This window comes from Ylistrum balloti, unplaced genomic scaffold (assembly GCF_031769215.1).
Source record: "Ylistrum balloti isolate Yb309-2 unplaced genomic scaffold, AGI_CSIRO_Ybal_v1 Utg370342, whole genome shotgun sequence".
Classification (NCBI taxonomy): Eukaryota; Metazoa; Mollusca; class Bivalvia; order Pectinida; family Pectinidae; genus Ylistrum; species Ylistrum balloti.
The window spans coordinates 320,030-345,116 of record NW_026782246.1 but is presented as its reverse complement, the minus strand read 5'-3'; the positions used below and the strand labels follow the sequence as shown (position 1 = coordinate 345,116).

At 33.8% G+C, this 25,087-nt stretch overlaps 1 protein-coding gene across 2 annotated transcripts in view; it reads left to right on the top strand.

Moving 5' to 3' along the window:
* LOC132553632 (E3 ubiquitin-protein ligase TRIM56-like) overlaps positions 1 to 25,087 on the top strand; it is a 72,589-nt gene that overhangs the window by 15,095 nt on the left and 32,407 nt on the right. Inside the window, exon 1 of one of the 2 annotated variants that reach the window (XM_060217891.1) lies at positions 7,837 to 7,959. The exons of the other annotated variant lie outside the window; for it this stretch is intronic. The gene's annotated coding sequence lies outside the window, so the exon portion shown is untranslated. Of the gene's footprint in view, positions 1 to 7,836; positions 7,960 to 25,087 lie in introns of those variants that run through there. 2 annotated transcript variants of the gene reach the window in all.

Genomic DNA, 25,087 nt, shown 5'->3' with positions numbered 1-25,087 from the left:
CGTCCTCTGTCGGATGTTTTACGGCTCGTTATACAGGCCTCGAGAGTATCAGCGACGATAACCCGCGCGAGATAAGACAGTGATCCATAGCAGGGAACATCTCTTTATTACTACATCATCACCACTTATGATAAATCTGGCAACAATATAGCAAGGCTACTCTCTAAACAAAATAAATGCTATTAAGATTAAGATATTTCAAAATCGCAGAAGAACAATCTAAAACCTTATTTTATTTGAATGATTTCAAGAGAAAAATCAACCAAAAAAGAAGCCAAACGTTTCGATGTTTCAGACTGATGAAACATACCATTGGTGTTATCGTTGAAGCTAACCATACAAAATGAGTGAAACACGTCGCGAACGTTGTTTCAGCAATCGGACGATATTAACACTCGTTGCCTCATCACTCGATAGGAACACGGAGTTATCAGATAAAGTAAATAAAACTCCAATAAATCCAATGAGATATATCTATATAATGTTATTTGTATCTTATAAGAAGCCGTGAATATGTAACTGAAGCGGAACAACATATATGAATCATTCATGGCTTATGTAAATAAAAGGGTCCCAAGTCTATTGCACGGAGCAGCAACAAGTAAGAAACTACATATATAACCTTACGATAATGATGTTGACTTGTATAGACAGTAGTTTTACTTTTATTTAAAAGTAAAATTGCTGTACAGCGAAAACGTTTTTATGATATTAGCATATTAATATGATAAAATTTTCTTTTCATATGTCATGTCTATGGTAAATGTATTTATTGTATTCTTACAAATAGGTTTACCGATATTTTGTAAGTTTTTGTTATTTAAGGCTCTTGGTCATTAACACTGGGCATAGAAATACGCCGGATGTTTGTCTATCTGAAAAACAGGACGCGTAACAGGTGCATGGGGACTACGCATAGCCCTTAAAATAATACAGGCACTTTCATTAACATATATGAAAAATATCTGGGAAAATGGCGGCAATAATAAAACGGGCGTTCGGAACCTCTCATTTCCGGTTTGATATTCACATCATGCGCGGAGATGTTTGTTGCAGTTTTATAAGAGTAATAAACAGGAGAGATTGTATAAATAGCCGACGATATCGCACGCGATTTATTTATGTTAAAGCCAAACACGGAAACAAGTTCTGGGGATTCTTTGGCCTCTCCTATACTGTATTTATATACAATAATATATATTTGATAGCCAAAATTTACTCTGAATGACAAATGACGTCATCAGCATGGCCGCATCAAAATGTCCGCGGTTTATTGAGATAAACGATGAATCTTGGTGGTTAATTTGTTTAATTATTTAGTTGTGTGAATGGTCAACTATTGACCACCAAAGACGACGATAAGCGGGAGGTATGTATGATAAAATGTGATTGGTGTATTTTCGTTTGATGTTGAAGTTCGCTTTATCTTGTCCGAGATAAAATGAGATTGAATATTTTAATTCAGCATTAGATAAATGATAAAGTTAATGAAAGACATTTTGTACTATAAAAGGAATGATTGACATGTTTTCCAGTTATGAAAAGCAATGGAATTATTACATTTCCGTAGGCAAGCATAAATCGGGGATGCCACAAAACCGTTCACGATACACAATTGATTATGTAGATGTTTGCAGCCTTTTGAAAAATAATTTCGTCTTAAATGTGGTATATTTTGCCGTCTTTAAACATAAATAATGTCTCGGATGCAAGAATAATTGACAAAGTTTATACATAGACAACATAATTGCATTAAAAACGATAAAATGTCATTAATTATGCTCAATCAACAAGCATATTTATCCATTAGAATTAATGTACAGGTTAACTAAACAATTTTAAGTAACTTTCTACAGCACAATTTCTATTCTCCATCAAAGAGTAAATGTTATAAACACAAGAAAACTTTCAACTTGACATAGATTCGTTTGACCTTAACAACTCACATAAAATATGTCCAAAGTGACCACTGTGTGATCTTGACCTCTGCAATATTTCAATTCTATCATAAATGTACAATGTGTTAACGTCACCAGATTGTGAAGTGTATCCGCTTCATTGAGTGAGAAAGCAGTCCAATATCTTCAATTTAGAAGCGTTACTTTAATGAACAGTTGACCTCGTAAATTCATCGCATGACCTTTGATTTGTTAGAAATAGAGAGTTTGACAGACGACAGAGGCGCTCCCGTGCGGATAGAGTTAGATTAATCAGAGATAAGAACGACTACTCTTACAAGACCTACTGCCGTGCTGGAGTGCTTTCTTCCTGCATTCATATAAGCCATTTTTGCGGGAAAACTCTCACCTCTTCAGAGACACGTTGCAGACTACGAAATACTGAAGTGAAATTATAATTGTTTGAAGTGGATAATGCATAGTGCAGAGAATAAAAATGTTGTGGAGCAGTTCTGAAATATACCATTTCTGATGTGTTTTCCGGCGGTCAGGCACAGGGAGAACGGAAGTATATTGGCGTTGATGGATATTAAATCCCTAAACGAATATGATGTAATATTCATGAGCGTTTTCAAAAAAGAAGACAGAATTTCTTTAAATTTGGTTATCTACCAGGAACACAACCTCCCTATACCGTTGTTGTCTTGTAAATAGTTAAAGATGATTCGGTGTATTTCTGTATATATTTCTATTCTACAAACATGCTTATATTACCACGGCGAAACAACAAATTCCTTTTTTTGAGCGATTCGATTAATGTCTACTTTTGATTGCCCTAATGGCAGATTTTGATAAAAAAAAAAAAATGAAAATATAAAAAAATATACTAATTTTTTTTATTAACTGGAAATTGAATACTTTTTTAGTTGCGCGAGATGATAATTAAACTTGAATCTTGAATAAAGATTAAACATCTTGTTTCCAGAACACATCAAACTAACGAAATAACTAAATTCTCTCGGAAACATTGATGTATATATATATTTGTAGGTACGTCATATTGGACATTTTCTGCTTCAGCGTTTTTAATTGGTCTCAATAAACATTGAAATGAATTACAATCGCATTATACCCTCACCCATGTTACTGTTTACTGGGAGCGTCCATCTTGTTTCTTCACGTTATGTTAGGTCTCTTGGTAGATTTTCAAGAGGACATGATTTAGGTATATTTGTCCAAGGAGGAAAAACATAGTCCAGAACCTCGTTCGCTCATCAGTAAACAAATTAGCTTGCTAGTTAGTGATTGGCCCTACTGCATGGTTAATTTAATTATAACACCCTTATTGCGGAATAATACAAACCACATGAAGTCCATTGACTCAACTCTCTTTAACACACTATACGTAGTGCCCGTGGTCACACCGCTTATACTTGTAGAAAACTCATCATAAATTCATCCGCAATCATTCCAGCTTTATGAGTATGTTACTCTCCTTCCCACAGAGACATAATGGTCACGTGACAGTGTAAGGGTGTCAGGTCGAGGAGGGGAGATGATGGGAGAATGAATAAGAGGCACTCGACCTGGCACTGTTATGGTCACCCTAACATCAGTTGAAAATTCACCTTGTGATATTTGCAAAAGTAAATTTAATTTTGTGTGATGGGTGGTTTTGTGAAGTTGTATACACCAAAAGGAACGCTTAACTCTCAGTTTGATACTTCAGAAGGTCGCATAGTCATCGCCAGTACGGTAATATTGACCGTTGTTACGAAGATGGGCGTAACCAACCACGTCATACAGTTTCCTGTTGCGAAAAGAGTTACTGTCCACTGTTGAACTTATGACGTCACGAGTAGAAGCGCCTCGATTCCGCGGAAATGGCGATTACGCTGATTAGGTCTGAGCGGACAGGTGAAAATCGACAACTTTGAGCTTTAATAACTCGATATTGGGGCGACGGATTTTGACGGGGTTTTCGTTATTATTATTTTTACGACATTCTTAACATTATATCTAAATATAAAATTACACTCACTGGACACTTTAAAATCAAACATCAATGATTGTCACCAATATCACACCTTTCTTATCCTTATTCATTGCTAAGGTCTCGGTTTTCATCGACAACGAACACAGCATCAGACCACATAACCTTACTACCATTAATCCTCCTGACAGGTAAGGAAATTTCACCGATGAAATGTATACGACAGGTATCGCTGTCAGTTCGGTCACAGCGCCACATTAATCCGGATAATACGGCCTAGTCAAAGAACATATCGACACACAACGTACTGCTTAATTAAGTTCCATGGAGTCCCAGTTCAACAAGATAGAAGACGAGAAACAATTCGCTATACAATTCTATACAATAGAAATGGAGGGAATACAGATAAACGTTCACCATCGTCTAAAATCCTATTTAGAAAATCTTCTGGTGAAATTATTTTTTGTTCATTAATTTTGTCGTTCCTTTTTGCTTTGTTTTTGAGTTTGTGTGTGTTTTGTTTTTTATGTTTTGTTTTGTTTTCTTATAATTAAAACAGAATATTGATAATATCAACAAATGGCTTTGTCTTGATACGTTTTATAAAGAACAATGATCCCCAACATCTTTGAATCGAGGCGAAATTAAATATAAGAAAGTTACTATGAATGTAAACCTTGTGACGTATTTGTATGCAAAAACTAGTAATCACAGGGTTAGCAACAACTCCAGGCAGAGAGTAAACAGTGTTTATAGAGGAAACGTGAAACATCATATTTCGTCGCTTAAAGGCCATTAATATTGACAAGTATAACAAAATATCGACATGGTTACTTAAAGAGGCGACTAATGCAATGTTTCTTGTAGAATCAGAGCTATTATACTGGTCTGTTTGTCGAGAGAAGTAAACACAAGATAGAGAAAAGAAGATTAGTTTGACACTCTAGAAAAGTGAGACTGAATTTTTAATGCACTGTTGCTCAAGAAATGCAATAATTCTTTCATTCATGTTCAATTTTCTGTATCATTCATTAGTTCAGAGATGAAGTGAAACTATCAAGTTAACACCAATGTTATATCAGATAACACGGAAACGGCAGAACGACACGCGGTATTGCAAGGTCACAAAGTAGTATCCTTGAAATAAGGTCATATTGGAACACATGGTTGTTTTAACAGCCCATTATAAAAGACCACAAATGTCATTAAAACTTAACATGGTCATACAAGGTCAAAGTCATAAAAATATGATCAAACAAGACTTCACTGTAGCAAATAAAACGTATATAGCAGATGCATTTTGGTCTCTCTTATGTCCCCCTTTTTTACTGGCGACATTGAAGAAACACACCATCCCGGGGGGTCTCACATACCTTAATAGCACTTGAAAGCCTATTTTCCCCAACCTGCAAAGATAAGAATGGAAGAACATTTATGTAAACGCCTGTGTTGACACATACTAAAACAAGAGGTTATACTTAACATTATGCTACATCGTATTAACTTGCCATTGATACAAAAAAATATATTGGCTTCGAGATCAAGGAGTCAATGTATATTTCAACAGTACTTGTCATGTGACGATAATTCTATGCATTCATAGACGAAAATGCATTTGTGATTTACAATGCCATTACCATGATTCAATAAAGTGTGATATTTTTTTATGATATTAAATCTTCGGCGATGACTAATAATTAGGTGGCAACTGTCAGTGATAGAGAAAAACCTCTATTATGACTTATAAAGAAAACGTTCTAATGGCTATAACGACCGTTTACCTCATTAACATCCATGCTCGTAAATCATTATTTCGTGTGACCTTGACAGATAAAGGGAATAAAACTGTATAGTGTTTTTGGGATTCTTAGCCCACACATGCGGATGAGCTTCCTAGGGTTTTATTTGGCCTCTGACTTCTTCATTTCGTTAATTAAAATACCCACTTCAGAAACCCAAATTTGCTACGTCCCCTCAGCAGGAAATTTTCCTTTGACCCAGTGACCGTGTCAAACTGAATAATTTCCAGATATGTTATTGCCTGTATCCCTTATAAACCACTTTGTAGAAAGCATACATTGGACGGCTAGTACATATATCCGACCTTTAACCTCTCTCTCTTTTTAAGAAAACTGTTTGTAAAATCTATCAGTAGATCTGATACTAAATCTATGACTACGTTTTAACTTCCATACAATCTAAAATTACGTTGGAATAGTATTTAATTTACAACTGGGTGTAAACATATAGCAAATCTACTCTATCAAAACATTAAATAGTTTATGCATACTGCAAACAATATTTGACTAATACTTAATCCTTCGAACATATTAGAATGATTGTGCGAACGACACACAAGTGACCACCACCTCTCTACTTCAAATTTCCATTTCAGGATAGCCATAACCCTACATCCCCAAATATGGTGTTTACATGTCGATATTCAAGTTTTTTTTGTTCTCCATTATCACAATTATTGTGCAAAAAATCGTCAATTAACGGCCAAACCCATAACATAGGGTTTCAAGTTATACAGGTTGATGAAAAGTTTTACGGTTGTCATAAAGCTGGGTGTGTTTGGTGCTCGTTAGTGTGCCCGTTGGTTCCATTGTTGTATACCTGTTTTGTCCTTGTAGGACTCGTCAGTGATGCTAAGGGCCTAAATTATAAACCTAAGAGGCTACTGGGGAAAATCCAACGTGAACGAAAAAAATGTAGATGAGGAAAGTGCACTAGCTCCACAATTCAGTAAATTTCGGTTATGATTCTAAATCTACCACTTAAGTCGAACCTTTACTTTATCTATCATCGGATATCAAATTTATATTTTATCTTACGTCAGTATTGGTGTAATATTTAATTGATGACGTGATTTGGTTTCTGCTGTATGCCGTTTTATGGTAAGTGAAAGTTGACACAAAATAACATGAATATTATGAACACTGAGATTACCTATACACATTATCTTAAATCATACCGGTTAAGCAACCTAACTCAAACGGAACATGTCTAATATATATTTTTTGTACTTTCGCGGAAAATGTTTTATGGAAATACAAAACATATTTCGTGAAAGTATTATACATATGCACCATTCAAAGTTTTTGATGTCACTGAAACCTTCAATTTTGCGTTCAATTGACAAAACTATGTAATCGTAAACAAAAGTCCAGCTGTTCTTCTGTTAATCGAAACCAATTCCTTTGTTAAATGTGTATAATATTTACACTCAACGAAGTACAGGAACGTGATCCTGTTCCACACGACACGGACACTTACACATAGTGACCATATTTAATCCGGGACAATTACAAGAATTTGACATCCGGTCCCAAAGATCCGGAACAGTTGAAGCGTCTTAGTGAAGTCGGTGTCATTTATTGAGACGCTTGCACATCACGTGATAAATGCAACACGTATCGATGTAGGTAGAGTAGGGCAGCTGTCATATTGTTGATTAATGAAGACCAGATGAAATAATGATATGTATGTATATTTTGTAGAATACATGTGGTGTTAGTCTGGCTCAGAGAACTCTCTCCTCACTTTTTATGACATTTATAACATACATCATCCACAATATAGCACGTGCTGCACACTACTAATATATATTTCTTAATGTAGATACACATAGATATATATGTTTGTGGAATATTCTTATATGTAAATTCCGAGAGATCACACAGACTAAGTATACAACATATCCCTTTTATATTATGCCTGCACTTTTCTTTTGAGTCGAATTCTGTAAGAAAACAAGAAGAAACTTGGCTTTAGATATGGATTTTTATATTGTGTGTCAACATTCACTTGTTATCGAGGTGAATTATGTTGTTTTTGTGTCTTCAGGTATAGGATATGATGTTTTTCCCAAAACAACACGAAAATACCAATAGGTCAACATAGTCATAACCCAACCTCAAAAAAAAAACAATAAAACTAGGACAAAACATCAACAAAAGACAGATTGCTGAAAAAGTGCAAGGAGGACAAATCCATGCTTTCCAGAAGAGTAAGCGACTTTTGCTCCATCGACGACACCTGCCATGTAAACCTTGCTTAATCCAAGTAAGTGATGTCACGTTCTCAGATGACAACCATCAGGCAAACGAAAATTTGGTTTACTTCCAAACGACCCAAGTTGTTCAAAGCGGTGCGAAGTTGCCAGTGAGAAAGTAATTTTGTTGAAAAAATAGATAAATATATTAACCTTACTTAATAAATCTATAGTTGTGAAATGATAAAGATTCATCCTAATTTTTAAAATCCATATTTCACCGTCAAACAAGCTGAGAATACATGGATGTAATATCGATCAGTTACCGGAATAAGGTAGAATCAAATGGCTGATATGCGGTCTATTTAACCTATTCTACTGCATACACTTTGATTATAACATCAATAGAATAGGAAACAAGACATCTATTTTTGTACCATTGCTGATATTTCTTTCAATTATAGTTATATTTTCAATTCCTTTTCTGATTTGTTACCATTTTCTTATAAAAACAATGGATTACTGGCTTCTAGAACGTTTTTCTAACAGAAATAGTAATGGTTATCTTTACACCTGTATTGTCAATCTACCAAGAATTTTAGAAATTTAACGTCGTGAAAAATTAAAACCATCTTAGAGACAATCGTCATAGGCACTACTCGACCTAAATCTCTGTGTTGTTGGTTCGCCTGTCAACATCTCTACTAACGGGTATTCTGGGAACAATCACAATATCAAATACTTTTGTCAACAATCGCCATCTGATATCGAATTATCAAACGTCAAGGAAACATGCATGTTACAACTTGTAAATGGCTGAGTAACTAATGAGATTTTGTGATGAGATTGAAGTGCACAGAACAATAGCTGTATTATTAAGCTTTGTTCATTGTTTGGCTACATGTTATAATCATATTCAAATAATAAATTTGTGCTGAAACGTTATACTCACACTCGCGTCTTTTTCACAACTCTAAGAAAGGTGAGTGACCTTGATTTCAAGTTAAGTACGATTATATAGTGTGCGATTTAAGTTGTCAAAAACGTTCTCATTTTTCTCTTAAGACAAAATTATCTGTTTATTTAGAGTTGAAAATGAGGACGATCATGCACCATATATCGTTGGTGTCTTGCTCATTTCATGCGTTTAACCTGATGAATTATACTTCAGATAACGCATCTTTTGCAGGAGATATCATTCAAGAAACTCTAGGTTTATGTTGAAATTTTGTGGATTTCGCAACGTCATGTTAAAGTTTATTCAGCGAAATATAACCAAACTATTTTCAGCGCAATACTTCTTTTGATGTGGCCACCATTCCATTGTTTTGTTTCCGTTGAAGCAGCTTTTAACGTGCAATACACAAACTCTTTTTATTCCTGTTGTTAGTAACAAGATTATACAAGCACATTCATGATGCAAATTTGTCAATATTCAAATAAAAGAATAAACACGTATTCATAGCACGATTTGCATGATAATGGCAGAACTATGTAAAAGACTGTAATAAATAGATACACCAATTTGTTATTTTTCTCAAATTCGTGTCGGAATTTAGGACGAAAAATAAATAAAGTGTTTTATTTTTTACAATTGTTATACGTGGTTTTGATTTCGAGAATGTCAGGTAGAAGGGGCGATGGTGAAGGAGAGGAAAATACCATAGTGAATGACTGTAAATGGATGTCCTCGAGAAGGCTAGATCTTGGTATTTAACAACTTGTCATACCTACCGTGTCAGACGACATGCGTGTTTTATTTGTCATTAGTTATTCCACAGCGGAGAAAGATATACTGACTTTAATACAAAGGTAAGTAATTTCGGCATATAGAGATATAATATATCTACATCATGATGTTATGAGACATTTCGTCAACAAGGGGTATGCTGACTAGCAATTACTGTGAAAAATCTATTTGTGCCCACAGGAACTCGATAGGTTGGGGCAATAACATGGTTCATCGCTCCTGCAGGGGATACCACTCGCCCTAGACGTAAAACAAAAGCCTTCCAGTTTCATATTACACTGAAAAATCCCTTAATATTTTCGAAGCAGTACACTTTTTCTTTAATCATAGATACGCTAAGGACTGCCAGATAGTCTTGTCTGCAAAGAAACGGCGAATATCAACATTCTTTAAATTTAGCTTGTATATACTAGCATTTAGGAATGCCATCACGTGCGTGAATTAGCCATATTAATGAACCTCTCGGTACACCTTAGGGATTGATACTTTTTCACTACTACAAGTAATAAAACCGGTTCAGAAGACGAGTGGAATGTCTACTGTTAAAACACTTGGGTAAGTTTTCACCTCATAGCGAGTTTTACAGCCCCAATCAAGTTTGGAATGAAGTAAAACAAGAAAGCAAAAAGTAGTTGGTGATATTTTTTTGTGAGAGTATATATTTACCACGAGCATAATGTCGAAGATTTACATCTTAAGCTTAATGACAATTTTTCATACTAATGGTGCCACCTGTCCGTTGATGCACACCACGCGATAACAAAATGCACGTGCATTTCATTACGTCATATCCGTGCACACTGACATGTAAGTTTAAGTAAAATTGATCGAACGTCATCAAGCCATACACATAACGAATTGGGTATGTCCCATAGAGTGCTGTGTCACCTAAGGCATGTTGGTGGCATGTTGGTATAGGAATACATCGCCTCATTAATCTGACGTCAACTGGTATCAATGGTAACGGTCTGTTGTGTAGCTACCATGTTAATCATAAGGTCGAGGCTAATGACATTTTAATTGTCAGGGACAAGTTCAAGGTCAATGCTGATGACTTGTCTTTAAACATGAATGAGGTTTACGATTTTTATCAACTACAAGTAAAAAGTTTTGATGGAACTTTCCTAATGCAAAAAGTATGTTTTATGCGATTCAGTTCATACATTTGAAATGACGGTTGGATTTAAACTCCTCTAAATAACCCTCGATATAACTGTACAAATTTGTAGTTTGAAATATTGGGAAGCGGTCAGGAAAATTTGTTTTGAATATATCAATTGGTACGATTGATAAGCTATCATGTGAATCACGAAAACAGGACAACAATGTAACCAAACTTAAGTTGGAGGTTCCTTGTGTGGCCTGGTGTCCATTTTGGATACGATATAGCATAACTGTTGATCAACACCATGGAAAACGAAATTTGGCATTATGTATATATTTGATATTTTTGTATAGTCACTTAAATCATGCACATTTCAATCCTTACTTTTTGGACCGATCAACAACAGAACTTAACCATACGGTTTCCATCACGTTAAACCAACAGTTTCTCTAGGTGTTGATTACACCTATTCTAGTATTGAGTGACATTCGAAAGTGAAACATAATATTTAACACATCACATGTAGTATTGTTTTATGCCATGAACTTCGTTATTATAAAATATCTTTATATTACAAATAAAAACGGGTTTAAATGCATTAAACCACCAGTCACGTGAACCAAAAGACGTGACAGTTATGAAGCATAATAAAGCTAACTTGTTTTTGTGTGTTTGCCATATAGTCATGGAGATTTAGCGGTTGAGGGCGTGCTGTGATCTTCCCATGGTCACCCTGATGATGTATAGTTTCCATAGCTTTTATTGTATAACTCCATTCGTTGTATCAACATCGGAATCTTGCCTATTTTCGTGTTTTGTGAAAGGACGAGAACTGCGGAGGATCACAGCTTACATTGGCACTAAGACGTCTTACCGGGAGCCATTGTGGACCGCTGGTTAATAGGATGTGTCAAAAACATCGTGTTATAGATGTGTTATAAATTCTCCACTGTTACCCCGGGAACGTTTAAATGAAATTTCACAGCAAATGGAGAGTCGTTAAACAGTCCGTGTCATTGCCACAAGAAACAGACCCCCGTTCGAGTCTCGGTTACTATTGAAGTAGCATTTGCAGACCCCCGTACCGGTCTCATTTGTGAGAGAAAAAGCAACAACTGCCCCGTGCATCGACCTCATAGCAGCACTGCTGTTATGCGCTTTCGCTGTCTTTGTGATTTCAAAATGCACTAATCACCAATGTATTGACATGCTAAAAGAAACTCTGAAAAATTGCTCGAAGAACATATTTTTGTTGAAATCCATCGTTCCAATTTGTTATATGTAACAAGACACTGACATTTATTAATAAAAATTTTTTCGAAGTTAAGGTATGATTTTAAAAATTCAAAAAGTCTGTGACCTTTCATATTGTAGTCAACGTTCAAGAAGCCTTATTCCGACGCTATAGGAATATTTATTGACACAAGAAGGGTAGAAGACTCCAGGCCGGATTAAGTAGCATACCTCTATTATTCTATTTTGATGGTTTGTCGGTCATTGCATGAAATGTTAATGAGCCATCGGCATTCCGACCAGCACGTGCAGTCTTCTCGTTAATTCCTGTCCCGTGTGACCCGGCCACATCCTGACCAAACATTCATGAAGGACTGAGTATATAAATAAACATCAGAGAACACCTGCCATGCTAAAGACGTTGTTCTGTCAATCTGTGCTATGAAGACGAATGTCCAACAACTCAATCTAAGACTTCCCAACACCGTGGATTCGAAATCAAATACTGGTACCGCTGTATGTATTTTATGTTTTTGAATATTTGTTTTCAAGAAATAATCTGAAATAGGATTACTGTTTTGTTATTTTAGATTGTAACGTGAAGACAACATAGACTTTAAGCGATAAACACTAAATAAGCTCCACACTGCTCAACTTAGACACTTACCAAAATTTTGTCTTACCTTTCACATTTACAAACACAATCTTTTAGGCCTTGGCCTCATAACTGTTATCGTTGTGTTTCACACTCGACGTAATGTAAATCCACATCGCGGCCACTGTCCGTCACTTTCACGAAGATTTCAAATGCATATTCTATTTGTTGTCTTGGTCGTGAAATCATGATGCACCAATATATCATTTTGATAATGATTAAGAAGTCAACTATATTCTAAAGTACGCGAAGAAAAGAAAACACAAAAAACAAAGCAAACTAAAAATAAAGAAATACAAACAAACAAACAAAAAACAACAACAAAAAAACGTATCTCCCTTCAAACATTAAGGTACCAATATTCAGTAATAAAAGTTATCGTGTAGATTTCAACATAGCATCACTGATCTCGAACGACGAAACATCTGTATAATGTAGTTCAAATTATGGTTATGTCATGTTATATCTAACTCTATATTTGCAATGACACATGTTATTCATCACGGTGTCTTTTGTTCAGTCTTCCGAAATTCTCTTCTGGAAACTATATTATTTAGATTTTCCTCAGTTGCCTCCTTCAAACTTTAGGCCCTTGACATTACTGACGAGTCCTAGAAGGACGAAACAGCTGTATGATGTAGCATCACTGACGAGTCCTAGAAGGACGAAACAGTTGTATGATGTAGCATCACCGACGAGTCCTAGAAGGACGAAACAGCTGTATGATGCAGTTTAATCCATTGTTTGATGCTTTTAGCTTGTGTGTTTTTGTACAATCTTTAAATCTACCCATAGTTTTTTCTAGAAATGTTTATAAACATCACTTAATTAGTTAATTAAAAGTTAATTAGTATCGTTCAGTCCATTTCAAATGTCATTTTCGTCATTATTGGAAAATTCTTAAGTATTCGTATTGGCTTTAATGTACAGAATCCTTCAAGTAACACTTTATGCGTATTTCATTTTATTTCTTTATGATAACACTTTATTATTTCGTATTGTATATGTTCATCTTTCAGACGCTCTGATTTATCAATTCTCGACCATGCGAAAATGCCTTGAATTATACATTCCCTATCATCGTTCACCGTGCTCTTTCCCTAATAGGTGACTTCTGTTTATTGTAATAGCAAACCAAATATTACAATACCGGTGTTGATGCAGATGCCTTGATCCCACTTGACGGCTCGATCTGTTTTCAAAACATCGTCCATCCATGTGCCCTGTCCTTGGCATTCTGGGTCAGCTCAGTCGTCCAATGTTCCTTAATATACCACCAATAACACGCAGTCCCTTTTATCTACAGCATTGTCAACTTAATAACAGCTTCCACAAATCTCTACAGCATTACCGCAAAACCATCTGTTCATTTCGATTCGTCCTTTTACAAAATAAAATTTTGGATATTGTGTTATAGAGATCCTTTAAAACACGTTTCTTGATTTTTCAGCTGACAAAGCATTAAGTAAATGAACCATTTCCTTGACAGATCATCAGAAGTTCGAACAGCATGGTCATCTTGGTCAACTTTGTTTTTCTTTTTTATTGCATTTCCAAAATATGCCATTTGAAAAAAAAATGGTCACAACTAGTATTAATAGATATGAAGGTACGCTCCTTTATTGCAATTTGTTAGAAAGAACATCACATGATGCAGCTAGAAGATATACGTTTGATCAGACTTGACCTTCAGACTACCGTCTATATATTTGGACCCTCATCAGCATATATTTCGGGGGGAGTAAGTGCTATAATTAATAGAAGAATTTATTGTTCGCTCCAGAGTAACCCATTGGGAAGGTGTACGTCATAAACAGCATGATTCTGAGGAGCGCTATATTTCGGAAAGACAAGGGCTGCAGGCCCTTTTTATTTTAATGCTATATTAACACATATAATATATCAATCAAAACGTTTCTGTTAATATCCGTGATGAAAAGTTATGCAATGAACATTTTTAATTTCGTGTGTTCCTATTTAGCATTGCCGTTGTCTTCCCAAAGTATGATCTGAGGCTTTGGAATATGCAATAAAAATTCATTTACTTCTTCGGAGATATTATGCGATAACTGTACACAAACATCAACTGAACATGAAAAAATCTGTGACAAAAGATGCTTGTATATACAATGAAGTTTTAATTGGCAACAAAACACGATATTCGTTTTATCGTTTTTTGATCAAGGAAAAACATATTTTAGCCTGTCGCTTTCCCAATGAGAAAAAAAAACACTATGTACATCGTTAGATAAATATTTCAACATCACTTTGTTACAAATGTAATTTTGAAGCAAATTGCAAAAAAACATATGTACCCTAAAACATTTGTCTTGCTCTCTCCCCTCTTTAAAAATGAAAAGAAATCTAAAGTAATTCTCATTAATACCATGTAAGCATCATAGATATTTTCAACAATTCATGTCTAAATAGTAATCCGTTGTAAAATAGCAAAAGAATATATCGAAAATTCTGGAATTCTGGAAATGCACTCAAATGTGAAAATATATATTTTGCCCTAAAATATTGTTTCCGAAAAGGAATAGGAAATTTCCTCAGATATTTTACAGTATTTCAATATGACTATAAATTAAATCCAAAATGCATAAAACAGGTCATCGGGACTTTCAAGATATGTGTAAAGATCAGAAGGTCGTATCCAGACTATGTCAAAAAATTAATATCAATGTCACCTGTGTAGGTTAGAATTTCCGCACTGCGAAGCAGGTCTCTATAAGTTATAACGCAATAAACCCTAAACTCCAAAGTCCAGTTTCTCAGCACCCCTTCAGATTTATTTAAAAGATGATAAATGGCGGATGAGTTAATATCTTAACTTGCGATTTAGATATACACCAAGTTTGGTACAGTTGAACATGTGAGTTTTACACAAAGAAAGTAATGTTAGATTTTCCTAACAGAAATCTGGTTGGAAACGACCATGGATAAACGAACATCGAACATATCTAACTGCCTGAGATAAGAGAAATGTAAGAGAATTAATACAAGTGGCGAGTTGTACTATGCATAACATCCCAGAGAGTGGTATTGTGTCAAACGGGCGTCAGAGGGAGAAATACCGACGAAAGTCTCACTGTTTTCCTAGCTAATGGAGGATTACAGGACGCCTACCGATGTCTTCCTTGTAATGAGCAAATTAATGTACCCGTCTCTACTCCGTGATGTAGGTAGGCTTATACACAGTATTATAACGGTCAGCCGAAAGATGGAAAACATATATAAAACCCAGGAACGAATATATGATTCATTGCCAATCAGTTCATCATATTTTATAGTTTTAAACGCGTTTTTATTGACCGTATGACAAGTAAAAGAAACTGATGGAATGGACATTGGCCGGTTTTCTGACAGCAAATATGACCAGATAATTTTATCTTTTTAATCTAAAACTCAATTTTATTTAACATGTGACGAACGATAGGAATATATTGAATTTATAAAGACCGATTTTCGGACCGTTTTATGAACCAGTTCTTTGAAACGATTCTTTTAGTAGAATTCATATTCTTCCTACACAATGTCATAATATTAATGAATCTTATACCGAGCTGTATCCTAGTTCTCACAATAGCTGTTATGTGTCAGGTAGTAATAAATGCTACTATATTGACCATGATAAACTGGTGTACATATGGTGTGCACATTTTCCTTTTACGTATTCGTCGTCAATTACATCGTTGTATTTTCTCCCGAAATTTCGGAACATCTCGGCGATTCTGTAACAGTATGAAAACTATTTTGTTTTTATCCTCAGCAATATCTATAAACCATGTGCTAATGTACAGTGTTCATATAAAAACTCTACAATCTACATATGTTGTTGACACAATGTAATATTGCCCGTCATGATATATTTGCTTACTGTCATTGTCGTAACGACATACCTATTCCTTTGTTGGCCTCTGCTGTTTTATGTACAAAGCACAATAAACTAAGCAAAACTGTTCTTTTCATTTTGGTTTTGTTTTCTTTCATTGAAGTCAGTTTCATTTTTGTTCTTGCATTTTATTTATCTATTTATTTAATTTGTTGGTAGCTGAATTAAATTTTGATTGAACATCTTCTTGAGCATTTCTTATTGAGTGTGAGTTGGTAAGTGTGAGCTTGAACGGGTTTTAAGTCTTAGTAAAATAACTTCATGTTTGTCTTTGTGGTCATACTTGAACGTTTTTAATATCTCATTTGTTGGCCCTGTCGACGTTTTATTTTGATATCAATTAAAAGATTGATTTCAGAAACATTGTTAATTTCCACACAAAATTTACTTGTCTTCTGTTCTATAAGACTATGTAGCGAATCTCTAACCAGGATAGCTTGATATTTTAAACAGCAGAGAGATAAAACTTAACGCCCTGCAATAAAGCTTTTAGCTAGCGTAATGTTTCATGATGGCTTTCAGCATGTAAATGAGCATTAAGTACCAGTAATCCCAGTGGCAGGATCAAGTGACTGAGAGAGTGTCCCGATACCGTGTCCGAGATTGGTACAACAAACACAGGGGTAAAATACCTTTCGATACAAACTTAGAATTAGATATGACTGAGCCCAATAAAGAATTAAACTGATTTGTGCCTCTTAGACTCATCATTGATGATAATTGCCTTCCATTTCATTGGCATAAATCGTGTGTTTGAGTAGCACCACTGCTTATGGACATCATCTTTATTAAAAAGAAAAAAAGTTAATACATCTATATATACATAAATTAAAATAGTAGGCCAACCAGCCAAAAACAGAGACATTAATATTGTTCATATCAACGTTTAGTGTTCTATCGATACAGAATAAAACTAATCAATTGAAAAATCAATAATTTGATATATGAAATGAAGCATTTTCACATTGTTTACCTGAAATGAAATATCTTTGTCTGCATAAGAGCTCATTTTCATGTACAAGAAATCTCAATTAATCATAGTAACTCTTTGATATAATAGTGCATGGTACCACATATATATCATTAAATATTCCTTTTCCTAAAACAAAATGCATAAAGAGTCCAACTCTTCCTTTAACACATAATAATAAATAAATAAAAATATCTGATTTCTGGAAACTTTTCCAGTGGCTTGCCTATCCTCATACAAAACATAAATTGCAATATTTATGAGTAAACATACGTAATGAATGGCGTCTACGAATTTGAAAAACATCTGTAAGATTTTACCCCGAAATATTATTGTCAAGAATAAACCATGTTGGAAGCAGTTTTGATGAAAATGAAAAAGGCAATAAATCTAAATGAATTTCTTTCTCCAAGACATAACTTGATTATCAGAATAGTCACGAAATCACAGCGTTTCTCTCAATATATCAGGTAACAGAGATCCTAGACTTCAGCTACGCTGTAATATCAACGCTTCACAGGAAGGGAAATTACTGTAGTTTCACACTTTGCTATCAATTAAGAGCGCGTAATGGCTACCGTATGATGGCACAGAAGTGAGCGTTTGTGTTCTCTGTTTCTATAACTATTGCCAGATTTAACGCACCTGTTCTTTAGAATGAATTGTTAAACACAGATATTTCCATTTTACTAATTGCTATTTATCTTATTAGACCGGAATGAAATAAAATATGCTTGATAGTTATCAGTGCATATAAAAAAGAAAGTAAGTAAAAAAAAAAAAAAAAAAAAAAAACGAAACATTATTATACATTCAATGTAAGTAAGGCATAAATATACATTATGAAATTGTGATCTTTTTAATTCTTTATCATTAATCTTTATCTAAAGAGTATTTATAAAAAATTAAGGATTATGAAGACATACTTGAAGATGTTTATAACACATGACGTGTAATTAAAGTGAAAATGAAATGATTTCAATGATTTGATCGCATGGTAATATAAATGATAGGATTTCAAGTAACAAATAATCTCCGTAACGTATTGTTCCTTTATACTGTATACTACTGAGACTGGAGACATATATGAATTCGAATATAGCTATACATTACAACTGATGAATGTTGCATATCCATAATTTCGATATTTAATAACAATAATTAATTGTTTTTCTTTTGAATACAATTGTTTATGTTGTGATATATCGAAAATGTCATATTTGATCTCTGAATACATAACTTTTTTATTTCAGATATTTAACAGTCATTAATTGCTTTCATAGTAATAATCTGAATTATTTATATGTTCGGATATTTAAAATGCCGTTATTGTTATTATATGACTAAACAAAAATATACTAATATACTGTAATTGATTTCTTTAATAGAATAATTTTTATTTTTTAGATATTTGATATCTCATATTTGATCTCTGTCATGCATTCATCTGTGTTTAAATTTATCTGAAATATCAAATTTTGATTCATTAAATACAGTCATTTGTGTTCTCCGACAGATACAATCACATTTTAAAAAATATCCTTATTGATTTTTTGAGTACAAAATCTATGTTTCGGAATATTTGAAATGTTATGTCTATATTAGTACAATGAATAGTATTCTAACATAGATAAAATCAATATCTTGATATCATTATTGGTGATATTTGAACTCATTGTTCCTTTAATACATCAATATGCGATCAAAACTATCAAAAATGATCATTTAATTTGAAAATCTGTGTTTAATAGGTAAGTATTTATCTTTATATATATTTTTAATGTAAACCAAAAGAGGTATACCAATGTAGGAGGTATTTTACTGGGTTATATATATATATCCACGTGCATTATTAACACGGATGTGTGTTCATGTAAATGAAGCATGTCCGAGTAACTGGATTATATCATTAGACAGCCCCAACATGAGAGCGTCCGCGCGAACATTGCACGGGCCATACATGCTTAATACACACGAGGTTTTTTTCAATACGAGAAATATAGATATCGAATCAGTGTTAATGACTTGGAGTTCTGGGAACCCACACAACCGCTGTCAAGGAATAGCGATTTACAAAAGAAGTGAATTTCCTATTGCAAAGGGGTTAAAAATAGATAGAGAACAAGAATGCGTATATCGTTTTATATATTTTTTTCAATGCAGCTGACAAACTTATAATAGGTAGATTTTGGCTGTATGAAATAAAAAAAAAAAAAAAAAAAAAAAAAAACTTTATGATTAAAAATGATAAAGTTCTGATTGTTTAAATCCTGTTCTTGCTTTTTTCTATTTTTATCATCTCATGAGATGCTAAGCTATTTCTGAACTACGTTTTACTGGTAGTTGTAATCGTTGAAGTGAACAGACCAGACAAGGTAAAACCAGATGTGTCTATACAGGAATCGACCCTTTTCCTCCTCAAACCATCGCCGAGCTCTGGTATTTATGTTCGGTTAACGATAATTGAAGAAAATCTTGATTTATTAAATTACAAATCATAATAAGTGGAAACTGTATCACATTATGAAACTAACCAAAACGATTTAAAATTATACTGTTTAATATTTTACCAGCTATGTTTTACTAGCTCAACATGACAAATGTGTATGAAAATGTGTATTTTGAACGGATAAGAAAATTAATCGTCTTTATATGAACTGGATGAATCTGCTTTACTACCAAATCTGTGTGTTAACTATTTTTTAATAATGTCCTGCACTTTTCTCAATACCAATTTACAAGTTGTTACAAAATGATAACATTTAAACATCGGCATTTTCTATGCGTTATATAATTTTGCTTTCGACAAGTCAGTAGTACAGATTCATAATCGGACGATATCCAGAAACTAGCATAGGTATAATGCATTTTGAATCTATTGGAATAAAGTTTATTCTTGCAGGCAACATGATAGTGAAAGTCCAGTTTTTACTTACCCCATTGGTCCTGTTTCTTTGCATTACCTTTGTATTCGAAGTAAGACAGTTACTACAGGTCACACGTATTGAATATTTAAAGTATCAATTTAGGAATTGTTTCCAGGTTGAGGGTGTTTTAGGTTGAAGGTGTTTTACGGTCGTCATGATGATGTTATTGGGAAATATTCCATTTCAAGATGAAGTGTTTTGATGCCCATTAGTATGACTGGTAGTTCCTTTCTTGTTTACCTCCCGTTCTTGTTCAACTCGTTCTCATTTTGGAAAATAACATCATTTTTGGGGATATTGACCATTTTGCGGATGTTGTCGATAATCGATAAAGCAAAGGACGCTCATCGTTCCGGGACATATGGACATATCCTTCTTGTACTTTTCCTTTGCTCATAATTTGTCCTAGGTCCATTGAAATTGATTGAAGAGTCTGTCGCCTAGATGCCTATATTTACTTTGTTCTTTTTTATTTTCATGTCAACGTTTTAATACTTGTCTTTTTCAGAAATAAAACCTGACGAAATTGTGCTGAACATCTTTTCTGAAATGAAGAATATTATATATGAACGTTTGTTGTCAAATAAGTATCGAATAAACGAAAGTAACCAAGAATCCTGATATAAGTAAACTATAAGTTTCGTAAACATTTTCTATTTATCTGGCTTGTTTAGTAATAAAAACTAACAGAGAATGTTGAAAAGGGGCAAAGAAGACATCATATTGTAATAGCTATGCCCCTCACGATTCATTGACATCTGCATATTAAAAGGAAAACTGCGCACATATAACACCAATTTTTATGTTTAACGATAATATTTTATGATATAATGTGAAAATATAGAATATATAAGTGGAAAGTGATTCGAGTTAATAGTTGTTTCGACGTCGACTTGTCTGACAGTTGCCACCCTAACGCACGCATAAAGATAAATGCTAGTTTTATGGAATTTCAAGTTTTTCTGAAGACATTCTTGTACGATCACTTGTCATTTTTATCTATGTGATAGTCTTTCAAACACGTAAACATCAGCATAACAGAGCGTTACATTGAAATGCTGAAACTTTTAAAAGAATGCTGACCGTATACTCTTACTCTGTTATATGTCTTTCATCAGAGGTAACACCAATAAGAAAATATTTAGATTTCAACATTGAAATAAAAACAAGCAATAATTGACTTTGATGATAATTTTATGTCTAATTACAAGTATCCCAGACATTAATGATAGATCCAGGTTGTAATAGTTTACAAAATTATTAATAAAAAATAAATCAAAAATTGAGAGATGAAACATGAATTTATATCATACGATGTATAAGCGGAATGGCACCACAGGAATATTATCATACATTTGCCCTTCGGTCGTTACAGAACCCTTTGATCTCGTAGGAGAAACTATTCGGAACAATTTTCTCCAGGAATCGCCAAAACGCCCTCCCCCTTCAGTAGAGGAAGTAAGGCCACGTGCTCGTTTTTGAGTTGTTTGTCTTCAAATGTGTTAACTATTACAAAACATGATATTAATTTGGCATAAGTAGAGAGAATGCTTGCACTGTACTTTAAACCTAGTGATGGACCTCAAAAAGTGTTATTATAGGAAGTTATTACAGAGAAGGGCGGTATGAAGCAAAGAACGATTGGATACCAATTAATCACGATTCTTTGTAGTCTGAAAAATTAGTCAAGGAAAACTGTAGAGCTTAAGTTTCCACTAACAAGAACACATATGGCTACTATTGGGTGTCTGGTACTCATTAGGATAAAGGGCAGTAGTCTGCAACGATACTGGAATACAATACAGGAATTATGTAATATATCCAATTTGCTTGTATTTACTCCAACCGTAAAGAAAGCAGAATGCTGCTCTTTATCGAGGCTTACACCCGAATTAGTAGGAAAATCTGTTACGGAAGTATGTGTTTTAAGTGTTTCCTCGTTTTGTCATTTTCTTTCTTATTTTTTTTTTCAAAGTGTGAAGGTATAATGCATTCTATCCAAAGTGTGAAATTATTTGGGGGAGAAATCATCATATACACATGTTCAGGTTTGACAAAAAGAATCAAAACAGTACAACAAACACGCATTATTTCTTTAAATTTGTATTGTTTTTGTGCGAAAGTATGAACACATGGATAAAGGTCATTGTGTGCAAATGATCATATTACATCAGGTTATATTCAGCAATGCCGTTAACGTTCCGTTTATTTGTCATCCTTCTACGACCTGCTCAATTTCTGTTGAGCGATGATCTTCTTCTGATGAACATATCTTCGATAATTTTGAGATTTCAAGTTAAACACTAAAGACATTAGTACCAAACATATTGACAATAGTGTCATTTTTTTCTTACTTTGAAATCTAGCATTTACGAGATAGTTATAAATGTAACGGAAAGTTGATTGTATTGTCGTACTTAACATACAAATTATGTTCCACTTTCAATGTATTGTCGTCCTAAACATACAAATTATGTTCCAATTTCATGTTGATTTTGTGATCAATCATGAACGCACAACTTTGATCCCCACCATGCTTTTCATTATTAGGCGTATTTAACACTGCTCTAACAATACCTTTAGAGATAGCTGGCGAGCTCTGTTGGTGGTTCTTTTTGTTTCCCCGAACTCTTGTCATATTTTCGTTGCATTAATTCGAATTGTGCCTCGGATACAGAATACATATATATTTAAAGTATTTTGAAACAGTACAGTTTACATAATTAATCGTGAAATTTGGGTTTAATGCGCATTTTCCAATGTACTTTATATTCATTGAGGCGAGAGAGAAAAAACTACAACTTTTGGGTTCATTATAACTCCGGTGGTTTTGAATTGCCGGAACATCATTATATCTGTTGTAGTTTTCGATAGATCAAGTGTCTGTTACCCACACACTTTAAACGACATAATTCTAACTTTCAAAATATTCAAACTTATATCTAAAGTGTAAATGTTGTCATCCACTCTCTCTCCTTGAAAAGAGAGAACGCCTATAGATTCGTTGAATACTATTTGATTGGTCTTAAACGTTTATGACATTCCTGTTGTCTTTGTATCGTGATGGCACATTGCCAATTTCGCAGTCCTGACGGAGAGTTAAGCTAGTTAATAGTCAGTAAATGTTTTCTATAAATTCTTGTTATAGCACTGTTGTACATGTAATACAAGTGCAAAACCTGCGTTATTTATACAAATTTTATAACTGTGTTACTTCTATATAAGCCCTTCGTTGGTGCATTTTAAATGTACTTCCTTAACACAAACTTCGGACTAAAGAACACAAATTAACATATCCGGCATGGATCTGATTGAATAGTGAATTTATACGTAACCAATCAAAACAATAACAAGATAAAAACTTAATAGACGGTATCTTACAAATATGTAATCATATATATATATTATATCAAGTAATTTATAATATATCTGAAAGCAAACTTTTTAAATCTGTATAATATACTTCTGGTGACACTTCATGGGATAATTTGTGTAGAATGTAGTCATCAATCACTATTACGACTCTGTCGGAATCAATCAGCAACGAGTTGGGTTTTTTTCTTCTCAGGAAACCCAATTTGTTGAAGCCTAAGTAACGGTATGTAAGGTTATGTAAGTGTAATGAAAGAAAATTACTGAAGAGATTTCTATATCTATTTTTTTAGAAATCTGTAAAAAATTCAGATCTTTGTTTCTTTGACACATGAAACTAAACCTAATTATATGAAAAAATAGAAACAGCGTTCTTTAGGATTGTCAACTGACAAAACATAGGGCATGCTTATTATTTTCAAAATACCATACTTGTACTATTTCGGACTTGCGGTGGATACCTCTCTTGTCTCAAAACTTTTTGCTTGGTATTATAGGGAGAGTGAAAGGACAAAATACATGCTATACTTTTATCTGACAGAAGTACATAAATGACATTTGACAAGAACAGGTAGCATGTTTTGAACGAACGAAATAAGATGATTTTAATGCTTATTATATGCACTGATTTTCTTATATATTGTGTCATTCTGAATATAGATATTACATTAACCTACAGAAAAGTATTCAGATTGTTGAACATGCTTATTCCTTTAGTTTTTGCCGATTAAAAAAATTATCGAATACTTTCCCGGAATATATTGTTGCAACATTTCCAAATGAATTTATTTCTTATACTTAATAAGGTCAAACTTTGACAGATTCACAAGGTCAGTATTTTTTTTTGTCATCTAAACATACCTTACAATTCACTGCGTATCAATCGAAAAACAGACCTTTCAATTACAATTAGAGAGAGGAGAGAGAGAGAGAGAGAGAGAGAGAGAGAGAGAGAGAGAGAGAGAGAGAGAGAGAGAGAGAGAGAGAGAGAGAGAGAGAGAGAGAGAGAGAGATTAAAGAAACAAAAAACAGATAAATAAATATCTACACTCATTACTTTATTGCAAAAATAAATCATGAGGGCACAGTGAAAACTGCTTTGCAGGGAATGTATCATCACATTAATATTCTTAAATCATATTCAAAGGCTTTGATACAATAATCAAAATCAATATTATCACGTCAAATTTTTCTCAACTCAGTCCTGTGCATAAAACATCCTTCTAATAAAGTTTTCAATGGCGTCATATTAGACTTTCCAGTGTTTTCCACACAAATTTGAGAATTGTTAG